We start from the raw sequence: 13,909 nt of genomic DNA, 5'->3' as shown, positions 1-13,909 counted from the left end.
ATTTAAGTGTCTGGATCCAGCCATTCCTGAGGCCGCCTCCATCCAGTCCTTCCTTATATGAGTTAATACATCCCCTTTTAACTGAAGCTAGTTTGTGTTGGGTTTCTGTTCCTCAAAATCAAGAGTCCTGAGAAATATAATACTGGTCAAAAAATTTTTTCATAGATGAAGTGACACAGGAAAGAAGGGGATGTGCCAGAAAGACAAGAGCAGAAGAGTAAGAGTATTCTCGGCACTATTGTATAGATACCGAGAATCTATTGTATAGATACTGCTATTACACTCCTATAATAGGAGTGTAATAGCAGTATCTCTATTGTATAGATACACTCCTATTATAGGAGTGTAATAGCAGTATCTATACAATAGATTGTAAGGAGTGTAATAGCAGCTACGCTCGGAATTACAAGCAGCTCAGTATGGCTAGAGCTAAGACATGTGGGACTGCTAGAGAAGTGGGCAAGAGCCACATTAGCAAAGGCCTGAGTGCCCTGCTAAGATAATTTGGCCTTTACATGAAGTCAGTGAGGAGCTGCCCAAGAGTTTGAAGCAGTGATGTGACATGATCAAACTTGGGTTTCAGCAAGTAACTCAGGAGATGAATCTAGAAGAACACAACAGGAGGCAGTTTCAACAGCAGTAGTGCAATTGCTGTTGAATCCAGGTGAGAGATCCTGGTGGAAAATAGTTTCCAAGTTCTTGGCTTAGCATTGGCTGGAGGGGAGGACAGGGACAAGAATAATATTTGGTCATTTCAAGGTTGAAGTGTCTGTGAGACATTTAAGTGGAATTGTTCTAGTCGGTAAATTAAAAGGGGTGCCTGAGTGGAGATTTTTTTTTTAGGATTTGATTGATTGATTGATTGATTGATTTGAGAGAGGGAGGGAGGGAGGGAGGGAGGGATGAAGGGAGGGAAAGAACATGAGCAGGGGGAGGGGCAGAGGGACAAGGAAGCTCCTCGCTGAGCAGGGAGCCAGCTGCAGGCTCTATCCCAAGGCCAAACCACCCAGGCTCCCCTGAGTGGAAATTTAAGAAAAAATTTTGAGTCGTTAATTCAACCATTTACTGCCTGCCTACTACTGGCCAGGCACTGTGCCGAGAATAATACAGTCAAATCTCTGCTCCCCCAGGATTACACTCTGGCAAAGACAAAACAGATAATAAACAAGTAAACAAAGAAACAAGGTGACATTAAGAGTCTCTTAAGGTTTGTCTCCCTCCCGATCCCATCTTGTTTCATTTATTCTTTTCCTACCTACCAAACCCCCCACGTTGCATCTCCACTTCCTCATATCAGGGAGACCATATGATAGTTGTCTTTCTCTGATTGACTTATTTTGCTAAGCATAATACCCTCTAGTTCCATCCACGTTGTTGCAAATGGCAAGATTTCATTTCTTTTGATGGCTGCGTAGTATTCCATTGTATATATATAACACCTTTTCTTTGTCCATTCATCTGTTGATGGACATCTAGGTTCTTTCCATAGTTTGGCTATTGTGGACACTGCTGCTATAAACATTCGGGTGCATGTGCCCCTTCGGATCACTACATTTGTATCTTTAAGGTAAATACCCAGTAGTGCGATTGCTGGGTCGTAAGGGTGCTGGGGGGTGGGGGGGTGGAGAGGGTGGTGGGGTTATGGATAGTGGGAAGGGTATATGCTATGGTGAGTGCTGTGAAGTGTGTAAACCTGGCGATTCCCAGACCTGTACCCCTGGGGCTAATAATACATTATATGTTTATAAAAAAAATTTTTAATTAAAAAATAAAAAAGAAACAAGGTAAGTGCTTGATAGACAATAAAGCAGCTCCATAAGGTAGAAGCCTCAGAGTAGGGGGCCACTATTAGTTTGGCTGGCTGGCTGGTATACCCTGCTTGTGCTCTCTTTCTCTTTCTCTCTCTCACAGATAAATCAATCAGTAAATCAATTTTTTTTTTTACAAAGTTCCATCCGTTTTGTGACGTTGCCTTCTTTGCCAGTCCATGCCCTTGAAGCTAATCATGACAACTCCAAGGCTGGTGCTTGGGAGACGCCCACCAGCGCTCCTTTGTTCTTACCCAAGCGCCTTTCATCCCACATTCACAAAGCCCATCCTGGCATCCACTCTGGTAGGCCCAGTTCACTGACACAGGCAGTGGCTTTTGATCATTTTCCCTGCATCATGACTAAGGGCAACAAAGGCCTCATTTTACAGAACATCAGCCAAAATTATTTTCTGAGTCAAGAGATCTTACTTTGAGTTGAAGAAAACATACCTGATGCCTGGTCCTTCTATTTTCCTGGAATTGCCAGGCGCTGCACCTTCTGTTACATCTGTTTTCTCTTTTATTCCATGCATCTGACTAAAACCTAGTTTTTCTTCAAGAACCTTGAAGCCATGTAGCTTTCCACATACACCAGGCCTGTTACCCAAGGCAATCAGCTTTTCTCCCTAGAACACTCTTTAAATGGAAGTGCAACATAAAATTCTGACTATACAGTACAACTTATTTCCTTTTTTAGGGCCCTTGGTTTGATGGCATAATTTACATTGCACTTCGAGGTGCGGTTTTTTTAGATGTACAGTTGTGAGTTTTAATAACTGTATATACCAGTGTATCTACTACCTCAGAAAATATTTTCAATCCTAGTAAAAAGACAACCTAATTTTTAAACAGGCAAAGGACTTGAACAAACATTTCCTCACAAGAGATTAGACAAATGACCAATAAACTCAACATTGTTACTTTTTAGGAAAATGCAAATCAAAACCATTTGAGATACCACTCCACATACACACATACCACTAGAATAAAAGAAGTGGAAAATGACAAATGTTGGCTAGGATGTGGAGAAAATGGAACCTTTGCACCCTGCTGTTAGGACTATGAAATGTTGCAGCTGCTGTGGAAAACAATTTGGCAGTTCCCCAAAATTTAAACAGAGAGTTACAACATGGCCTAGCAATTCCACTCCTAGGTCTATACCCAAAAAAACTGAAAACATCTGTCCATACAAAAACTTGCACGTAAATGTTCACAGGAGCATTCACATCAGCCACAAAGTAGAAACAATCCCAATGTCCATAATCTGAGGAATGGATAAATAAAATGTGACATATCTATATAATGGAGTATTACTCAGCCATAAAAAGGAACAAAGTATAAAAAATTAAAAAAAAAAAAAAAAGGAACAAAGTAGTTATCCATACTACGAAATGGGTGATCCTTGAAAACAATATGCTAAACCAAAAAAGCCAGAAACGTAAGGCCACATATCATAATACCAAATTTATATGAAATGCCTAGAATAAGCAAATCCGTGGAGACAGAACATAAATAAGTGGTTCAACCAGTAGGAAAAGGAAGGAATGGGGATGACTGCTAATGGGTAAGGGGTTTCTTTTTTAGGGATGATGAAAATGTTCTGGAATTAGATAGTGTCAGTGGCTACATGACCTTGTGGCTATACTAAAAACCATTTAGGGGTGCCTGGCTGGCTCATTCGGTTAAGTGTCTGCCTCTTGATTTTGGCTTAGATCATGATCTCAGGGTCATGAGACCAAGCCCTGCATGGAGCCCAGCTAAGATTTTCTCTCTCCCTTACCCTCTGCCCCTCCCCCCACCTCCCTAAAAAGAAAAAGAAAACCCCCAAACCCCATTTAATTGTACACTTTACAAAGGAGATTTTTATGGCATGTGAATTATATATCAGTTTAAAAAGGTTAAATTTGGGGGGCACCTTGGTGACTCAGTCAGTTGAGCATCTGACTCTTGATTTCAGCTCAAGTTGTCATCCTAGGGTTGTGGAATCAAGCCCTGAGTCATGCTCCACACTCAGCACGGAGTCTGCTTAAGAAACTTGCTTTCTCCTTCCGCCCCTCTCCCCATTCTTGCTCTCTCTCTCTGTCTCTCTAAATAAATAAAATCTCTAAAAATAAATAAATAAAAAGTTAAGATTTTTGCACTTCAAAAGACATCATTAAAAATGCAAATACAAGGTAGATTTGGAGAAAATATTTGCAAATTGTATATCTGATAAAGGACTAGTATCCAGAACACACAAATAACTCCTACAACATAATAAGACAAATAATCCAATAAAAAGTCAAAAGACTTGAGTAGACCATATCCAAATGGCTAACAAGCATACACAGCATACACATACTTCAACATCATTAATCACTAAGGAAATGAAAGTTAACAAGACAGAGAACCACAGACTCACTAGAATGCCTATGAGCAAAAAGACTGAAAATAAGTACTGGTGAGAGTGTAGAGCAATTGGAACCCTCAGACATTCCTGGAGAATATAAAATGAGAGTTACTTGGGAAAAGTTTGGCAGTTTCTTAAGTTAAATATAAATAAAACCTAGTAATTCCACTTCCATGTATGTATCCAAGAGAAATGAAAATACGTGCCCAAAGAAACACGGGTCACAGATATTCACAGCAGTATTGTTCATAAGAGCCTCAAATTGGAAACAACTCAACTGTCCATCAACGGATGAACAAACAGTGTGGTTTATCTATACAATAATATAGATCTTAGTAATAAAAAGGAAGAAATTACTGTTCCATGCAACAAATGCATGAACTTCAAAAATATCATGCTAAGGAAAGAAGACAATGTATTGCATGATTCCATTTATATGAAATTTCTACAAAAGGCAGACCATAGAGACAGAAAGCAAATCAGTGGTTGCCTGAAGTTGATGGCAAGAGTAGGAACCAATCATAGGGACAAGAGGGAACTTTTGAGGTTGCTAGAAGTGTTCTACAAGTGGATTATGATGATGACGGCTGCCCAACAGTATAAGTTTACTTAAAAAACAATGAACTGTTAAAAGAACCGCCACCACCCTAACAACAACAAAACCAAGGAAATGGACACAGGAAAGCTTTGGGATAAAGGTAATATTTTCTTTCTTGGCTTGGAAGGTAGATGGTTATTTGGGTGTGTTCATTTGATGATAATCTATTCCCTTATATGTGTATTTGTCAAATGTATGGTATATTCTTTTTACTGTATACATGTCATTCTTTAAGGAAGTTTAAAATAAAAAATTAACCATTCAGACAGTCTAAGCGATTTATTGATGAAAGAAAAATCAGGGTGAAGTTCAATGTATTGCCAATGGCTGCTGGGCCTGATTTGTGCTCTCATAAAACGCCAAGACTACCCTTTCTACCCATAAATTAGCAGTAACACATTTTCCACCCATAGTGTCTATCTATTCTTCTCTCAAGGATTATCTCACTACATTTTTTGGTTTATCTCCATACCTGTTCTGAATCCTGTAAGATCAGAGGTGAGGCAGATGCTTCTTACACAGATTTGTTTTTGTTTTTTAGATATAACTTGTAGACTGTAGAAGGGGCACCTCTTATGTGCACAGCAAGGTGCATTTTTACACATGTATACACTTGGGTAACCATTACCTCGATAGAGAATATTTCCAACACTCCAGAAGCTTCTTTGTGCCCCTCAGCAGATCCCAGCAAGTGTAAGCACTGGATAGCCAGACCCACCAAGCATAACATCCTGACTCTATCACAGATTACTTTTGCCTGTTTCTGAACTTCATATGTGGGTCTAGATATATGTGTGTCTGATGTCTTTCATTCAACATTATGTCTGTGAGACTCATCTGTGCTGCTGTACTGTACCAGTCATTCCCTCTTCCTCCTTATTGTGGGATTCTTTCACAATTTACTTTTTTAAAAAAGGTTGTATTTATTTATTCATTGGAGAGTGAGAGAGAGCAGGGAAGGCACAGAGGGAGAGGGACAAGCACACTCTGTGCTGAGCACAGAGCCCAACATGGACTCAATCCACCACTCTGAAATCAAGACCTGAGCCAAAATCAAGAGTCAGACGCTTAACCAACTGAGCCACATAGGCCCCCTCACAATTTACTTCTGAGGGGTATTACCCTTCTCTAGTTTTTGGCTTCACAAATAAAAGTGTGCGTATATTTTGGTGGATATAAGCACTAACTTCTGTTGTCAACTATTGGTATTTTACACTGTTTTATTTATTTTATTTTATTTACTAGGTTTTAATAAAGTAAGGTGTGACATCCAGACCCGAGTAGGTCCAGGCATTTGTACTTACAGTTCCTGATCTCTACCATGCAAGGGTAACACCCAAAGGCGATGAATGCTGGTAATTTTGAAAACAGAAAATAATATCCATTTCATGTCTATAGGAGATCTAAACAAGAAGGAGCCTGTGAAGACATTAAAGTTTGTCATGTCTTTTCCCAGCTAGTATCCACTAGTTTCACTAGGGAGTGAGCTTGGCCTTCTGCTCAACCTTCATAATTACTACTGGTCTTAGAGAACTAAGGAATTCTCAAAGAACTATACACTATTCATTGATTATATAAAGGATCTATTGCAATTAATAGTTTGTTTGTTTGTTTGTTTGTTTTTCTGCAGAGTGATAAGAGGAGAAAAGAGGAGGGACCAAGAAAATAGGTTTTATCATGACTCTGAGGTATTGGTCAGTCCTAGAGAAAATTGTAAAGTAGGTTAGGTGCCTTTAAAGGCTTTTCTCTTCTTTGGAATATCTTCTTCCCTATGAGCCCCTCCTTCCAAAGCCAAAGTCCTGATATAGCCCTGGACTTGGTACCTCATTCAACCTCCTCATCTTAGGTGATCCGTAAACTCTGAATCTGCCTACAAACCTACAGCACACGCCCTTGGGGCTTGGCTTTCTACCAGGCGACAGGCAATCTGAGAAACTTACATCATCTATGTGATCCCTTCTGTCTAGGTTTAGTAGGAGTCATCTAGGAAGAAAACTGCAATTAAAAGGAGTTGTGTTAATGGTAGAAAATCTGGCTGGGGATAAGCTCTCATGGGAACCACAGGGCTATGTCTCTAGCTAGCTAGGTCAGGCATGGCTCAGCAGGTTCTGCATTTCATTGAAGATGTTTGATTTGGAAAGTGCCTTGGTTATTTGGCTTCTGGAGTCCTTTCTCACCATAGGGCTCCTCTGTGGGAGGACAGAGCTCATCAGTCACATTCCCCAAATGTCAGGCTTCTGCTGTGTGACCCCAGAAGAACCTTGCTTCTCATCTATGTAACAGAAGCAAGGACTCTACATTTGCTGGATACAAGTGTGAACTGTGGGCCACAGGTCCTCCCTGATGGTTAGAGTTCCCAAGAAAGGCGATTGTTGGGAGGCAAATTGCAGTATAAATGTCACCCCCATCCTCTGGCTGTTGCCATTGCACACTTCCTTCTTCTCTTTCCTACAGTCTCTTAAGAGATTCTTGGGGGATGGAATTCACCAGCCAGAAACTAAACTATATTTAACTTTCTCAATTAGATACTATTTCAGCTATGTTAAACCAGTACTTGAGATGCTAAGCCAGAACTTGAGAGCCCTGGAAAGGGGTCCTAGAATCATTCAGGCTCGCATTTGTAGAATTGTTACTTTCACTTTGGAGAACCTGCCAAACCTTCATTTAACTATAAAGCTTTAGATCTGCTGCCCTCTTTGCCTGAAATTCCCTCTTTTTCAGCAGGCCTATCCAACACACAGACACACACACACACACACACACACACACACGGAAAGAGGGAGAGAGAGCAAGAGGGCTGAGTGGCTTCTGCTTGTCCCTGAAGACGGAAAATAGCAATACTGATTACAATCTCAGCCTTCAAGAAGCTTTCCATCTTTTTGAGGATGGCATTAGTGTTGGCCTCCTCCCTACACCACTTCTGATCCTCTCCCCCCTCCCTCACCCCAACAGTGCCCAGTGACCATTCTCACATAGACTTCTCCCATTGCACACGTTCAAAGGCTCATGGGTGAAAGAGTACATCATGGAACTTCAGAGGTTCAGCCTGACTGAAATAAAGTGCATTCCTGGCGGGGAGGAGCATAGGTGATGGGAAGAGATGAGGCCAGGAGGCTCAGCAGGGATCAGATCCTGAAGGACCTCCCGATCATGCAAAGTCATTTATCCTGATGTCAAGGAGCAGCCGTGGGAGGGTTTTGAGCAGAGAAGTAACTTGCTGAGATTTATGCTTTAAAAAGGCTCTTCTTGCTGCAGTGTGAAAAATTAGCCAGAGGATGGTGAAGCTGGAGGCAGGAAGTCCACTTGGCAATCAATGACATGTTGTCAATCCTGCTGTACTGTACACGAGAATCCCATAGGGAGCCTGAAAGATAAATATCAAGAAGTGGGACTGAGATACCACTTTTTTCCCTTCCAGCTTCCTAGTCATTCTCATGTGCAGCCAGTGCCCAGAACCATGGCAGTAGAGCTACCAGGAGATGTCCAGCAGGGCTGGAGAATAGAGGGCCACGGACCAAGGCAGGAGAAACACGCAGGAAGAGAGAGCTAAGGGCCCTGTGCCCTGTGGGCTGTGGCCAGCCTGGCCCATTTTCTCAGATTCACACTCAGTTTGGCCCAACTGGTTTTTGAATTTAAATCACTTGTGCAGAGGATTTTAAGGCACTGAAACTATTCTGCATGATGCAACAATCGTGGATATATGTCATTACCCATTTTTCCAAAGCCTTAGAATGTACAACCCCCAGGAGGACCCGAATGTAAACTATGGACTCTGGGTGATATTGCTGTGTCCGTGCAGGTTCATCAGCTGGGACAAATTCACCACTCTGGTTCGGGAATGGTGATAGTAGGGAGGATGTGCATGAGTGAGGACAGGAAGGAAATGAGAAATCTCTATGCTTTCCTCTCAATTTTGCTGTGAACCTAAAACTGCTCTAAAAAGTCGTCTGTTGGGCACCACGTCTGTTATGTGTCAGACTCAATTTCGGCTCAGGTCATGCTCTCAGGTTTGGGCAATGGAGCCCTACCTCGGGCTCCATGCTCAGCAGGGAGTCTGCTTGAGAATCTGTCTCTTCCTCTGCGCCTCCCCGCTGCTTGCATGTGCACTCTCTCTAGGATAAATAAATCAATCTTTTAAGAAAGTGAAATCTATTTTTAAAATATGTAAAATTCACACAAAATATCCAAATTTCTGCTTCTCTAAAAAGTTGAAGATGGGGCACCTGGGTGGCTCAGTGGGTTAAAGCCTCTGCCTTCGGCTCAGGTCATGATCTCAGGGCTCTGGGATCGAGCCCCACATCAGGCTCCTGCTTGCAGGAGGCTGCTTCCTCCTCTCTCTCTCCCTGCTGCCTCTCTGCCCACTTCTGGTATCTATCTGTCAAATAACTAAATAAATCTTTAAAAACAAAACAAGTTGAAGATCTAGGCACACTGGGTCTGCATGCCCCCAGGGCAACAAACCAAGGCATGGCTGCTCACTTTAGATGGCACACTACCACGCCCCCACAGTGCCTGCCACTCTGTCACTTTCCACAACTGCAGCTCAGAGTCAATGCTGTGTCATTTCACTCCCCACCAGTTCACTCATTTAACTGTCTAGGGCCTATCAGGACTGGAGCTGAGAAGTTAAGAGCCAGACTCTATGGGGTAGGTAAACTTGGTAAGGATTTTTTTTTTTTTTTAACCTTGGAGCAGTATGAAGCCCTTGAAAGGTTTTATATAGAGCAATAACACGATCACATCTACAAGGTTCAATGGTCAGTCTGGATCGTTCAAATTCCAAGTACAGGAACTATTTTACTAGTGAATGAAGACAAATCAAGATACCTCAGCTTCCCATGCTCTTTTACAGAAAATCTTTATTACATTCCTGTAATCAATTCTCAGTAAGAGTGGATCATTTTCACCAGTGATTTGTCCAAAATAATAAGATAGGATGAAAACAGAGTTGAGCTAGAAGGCAAAAGATCTGATTTGAATGCTTAGGACTTTGACACTGATCTTCATCACCTTTGCTGTCCTCCTCTGGAAAATGGAAATAATACAATCAGATCTATAGTCTATTGGAACTACCAGTGATGTAAAGAGGTAATCATATGTATATACCCAAAGAGTTAAAAACAAAGTTTCGAATATGTGCTTCTATGACAATGTTCAGAGCAGCATTCTGCACAATAAGCAAAAGGTAGAAACAACTCAAGTATTCATCAATAGATGAATGGATGATCAAAATGTTGTCGGTACATACAAAGGAATCTATTCCGCCGTGAAAAAGATGAAGTTCTGATACATAGGTAAACCTGAAAACATGCTAAGTAAGACACAAAAGAACAAACAGTGTATGATTTTACTCGTATGAGCATCTAGAATAGGCATAGAGATAGAAAGGAGGTGGAAGTTACCAGGGACTGGCGGTGAGTGTGGGACTGAAGACTTATTGCTTAATGGGCACAGAGTTTCCACTTGGGATGGTAAAAAAATTTTGGAAATAGTAATGATGGTGTACAAACATTGCATATTTAATGTCACTGAATTGCACACTTAAAGTAGTTAAAATGGTAAGTTTGTGTTATATATATTTTAGTACAATAACAAGGAATGAATGAATAAATGAAAAAATAAGTCAGAGTTCAACTGAAGACATCAGAACAACAACAGGGTAAACTTCAAGAGAGTGTAAGAAAAGAAATAATAAAAATAAAAGTAAGAATGAATGAAATAGAAAACAACCAATAAAGTCAAGAAACCAAAACCTGGTTCAGAGGGAGGGGAAGCTGATAAAATAATAAACATAAGCAAATAAAATAGAAATAATTCTACTGTGATAAATACTAAAAGAGATGATGCAGTATGAAGAAAAGTCCTAATTGCAGGGTGAAGTAGGAGAAGGCTACAGAAAGATGAACACCAACTCAGGAAAGGAGAATAGAGGTGTTCCAGGGCATGGACCCAGCTGCGGTGTGTGTGTGTGTGGTGTGTGGTGTGTGTGTTTATGTCTGCTGGGCAGACAGACTGTCTGGTCACCACTGTATTCCCTTCCTAGCCCGTATCTCAAACCAGGGTGTTTAATAAAAGTTTGCTAAATAATAAATGTCTCCCTGCCATATTCTACAATGTGTCTTGACCTGTCCAGGGATTTTAAAGTGTAACTTTCCTAAAAGTGTCACATTTAAAGTGCTACATTTCCTAAGCCCTTTATCCATCACTTTTGGATCTATGCAATTCCGTGCTATAATCTTTCATGACAAAGCAATGTGATGCTATTCCTCCTCAGAGGCTCCTAATCTTTCTGTGTTTTATCTGAAGTGAGGCCTTCAACTCCTAGGCCCTGAATAGAAAGCTAAAATTGACAGTGACTTTTGAAAAGAAACTGAAATTCAAGTCCCAAGTATCTTAAGGATACATATGATGGTGGGATGTGCCTATCTCCTGCCCAGTTAGTTTTAGGTACAGGTGTTTGCTTTGGCATTTGAGGTGCCAGGAGAAAGTACTGTTGCTGCATGGGGGGCTGCAGTGTGTGGTTGTGCAGGTTGCCCACTGCACAAGAGCTCCTGGAAGAGGTAGGGAAGGAGGACTGAAATACAGCCTATTTTCCACTTACCAAGCCATACACTCTGGGGCTTTGTTCACCATATGAAAGCAGCTTTTTTTTTTTTTTTAATTTGGCTAGATGTGTCAGTGAGTATGGGCAAATTGCCAGCCCTGTTGTCCTTGGCTGTCATCCTAATGAGGCCTGGTGGAGAGAAGAAGAGTCAACGGCCTGAGAGTCTCCCATCTGTCCTTCCAAAAGAGCTCCCTCAATGCTCTTCAGCTCTAAGACATCTTTTCCGAAGATCTTTTCAAGACCTTTGGTGGATGACTAACCCGTCACTGGCAGTCCACAGATGGAGAATTTTCTTCTGCGAGACCTTCAGAGTTTTGTAAAAAGGCGAAGCTAAGCCGCTCACCCTGCTGCTTTTGGCTCTATGACTGTGCCGCTGTCCTGCCACTAGATGGCAGGCTCCCCCAGATACTGGAAGCCGACTTTCCTGAGGACTTAAACTGGGGAAGCAGGAAGCCGAATGCGCGGCTGTCTGTGCAGAAAGAACTTCAGTTTAATTCTAGCTTTCTTGATATGTGGTTGGAATATTTCTCATCCCATCATGCAATTTCATTAAATTGAATAACAGTTTACAGCACTCATTAAGAGCTAGTTCTTCTCTTGTTCATCTGATTGTTTTAACCATCAGATGTTTAAATTCAGGAGACACTGTTCAAGCTACAGAGAGCTCAGCTTCCCTGAGAACTAGTACTCTGGAAAATGCTAGAAGGCCTTATTATAAATAATCAGAGGCAGGGGGAGCCTGGGTGGCACAGTTGGTTAAGTGTTGACTTTGGCTCAGGTCATGATTTCAGGGTCCTGGGATCTGTGATCTACCCACTGTGAGCAAGTTGGGCTCCGAGCTCAGTGGGGGTTTGCTTGTCTCTCTCCCTCTTCCTCTGTCGCTCCCCCAGCCCATGCTCTCTCTCTCTCTCTCTCATATAAATAAATAAAATCTTAAAAAAAAAAAAAACCCATAATGGGGTACTTGTTAAATAAATTCTAACTTCCAGGCAACCAATAGCCATTAATGATTTTTAACATTATTCTTTTTAGTTGGGGCATAATTTATATTACACTTGAAGGTGCAATTTTTAAGTGTAAAGTTCAGTGGGTTGTAATAAATGCACACACCAGTGTACCACCACCCAATTAGGACACAGAGCCTTTCCATCACAGTGGAAAGTTCTCTTGTCTGCCTTCAAGTCAATGCCAATGACCTGAAGAAGGATCAAGGCCTGGAGGAGTATAAACAGTGGGTTGAGCAGAGAGTCTGTGTGACCTGGACGATAACACGCACTCTCAGAGGCTAAATACAACTCATAATTACAGCCTTGTGCTTTTGTGTTTTCCTGGTAAAATCAAGCAACCATTTATTTTTAAGAAAGAAATGACATTAAAAAAAAATGAAATGACATTTTAAGTATAGTTCCTTTTACCCAGCATTTTAGTAACATGATTTTCTTCCAAATATGAAAATGCACAAAGTTCTCAAAAATATGTTTAGTTATTGCTTCACGATTTGGTTCTCATGAAGTTCTTTTCCTTTGCCGTTGTTAGGCTGTCACTGAGAAAACGATTAAGTGAGACCATCACTTTGTTTTGAAAATACTTTTTCCTGGGGCGCCTGGGTGGCTCAGTGGGTTAAGCCGCTGCCTTCGGCTCAGGTCATGATCCCAGTCCTGGGTTCGAGCCCCACGTCGGGCTTTCTGCTCAGCGGGGAGCCTGCTTCCTCCTCTCTCTCTGCCTGCCTCTCTGCCTACTTGTGATTTCTCTCTGTCAAATAAATAAATAAAATCTTAAAAAAAAAAAAAAAAAGAAATACTTTTCCTGAAGAACCAATCAAAGCATTCTTCAGTCCAGGAGATGAATTCATTTGTCAGCCAGCACGAGGCTTGCCTTTATTACTCTGCTAGAGAAATGCAGTGACTTCCACTAAAAGATTTCTTTTTTTTTTTTTTAAAGATTTTATTTATTTATTTGACAGAGAGAAATCACAAGTAAGCAGAGAGGTAGGCAGAGAGAGAGGAGGAAGCAGGCTCCCTGCTGAGCAGAAAGCCCGACGTGGGGCTCGAACCCAGGACCTGGGATCATGACCTGAGCCGAAGGCAGCGGCCTAACCCACTGAGCCACCCAGGCGCCCCTAAAAGATTTCTTTATTGTTGACTTCTTATAGAAGCATAATGCACATGCAGAAAAGTGCACAGCTCAATGAATTTGCATCAAAATGAACACACCCGTGTAATCAGCTCCCAGATCAAGTAACTGACTACCAGAACCCTAGAAGGCCTTCTAGTTACTCCAGAGGTAAGTGTTACCTTGACTTCTGAGATCATAGATGAGGGGCGCGCAGGTGGCTCAGTCCATTACGTGTCTGCCTTCAGTTCAGGTTACTATCCCGGGGCCCTAGGATTGAGCCCCACTTCAGGCTCCCTGCTCAGTGGAGAGTCTGCTTCTTCTTCTTTATTTGCCACTCGTGCTTTCTCACTTGCTCACTATCATTCTTTCTCTCAAATGAATAAATAAAATTTG

General features: G+C 41.6%; 1 long non-coding RNA gene across 1 annotated transcript in view; it reads left to right on the top strand.

The window, feature by feature from the left end:
- The window catches only part of LOC125109999 (uncharacterized), a 78,823-nt gene extending 65,145 nt beyond the window's left edge, over positions 1-13,678 (top strand). Inside the window, exon 3 of the long non-coding RNA XR_007130407.1 lies at positions 13,554-13,678. This is a non-coding gene — a long non-coding RNA (uncharacterized LOC125109999). The remainder of the gene's footprint in view (positions 1-13,553) is intronic.
- The last annotated feature ends 231 nt before the right edge of the window (positions 13,679-13,909 follow it).

The sequence above is a fragment of the Lutra lutra genome, chromosome 9 (genome assembly GCF_902655055.1).
Source record: "Lutra lutra chromosome 9, mLutLut1.2, whole genome shotgun sequence".
In the NCBI taxonomy this organism is placed as follows: Eukaryota; Metazoa; Chordata; class Mammalia; order Carnivora; family Mustelidae; genus Lutra; species Lutra lutra.
Note: the sequence above shows the minus strand (reverse complement) of the source record. Positions and strands in the feature narration are given on the sequence as shown.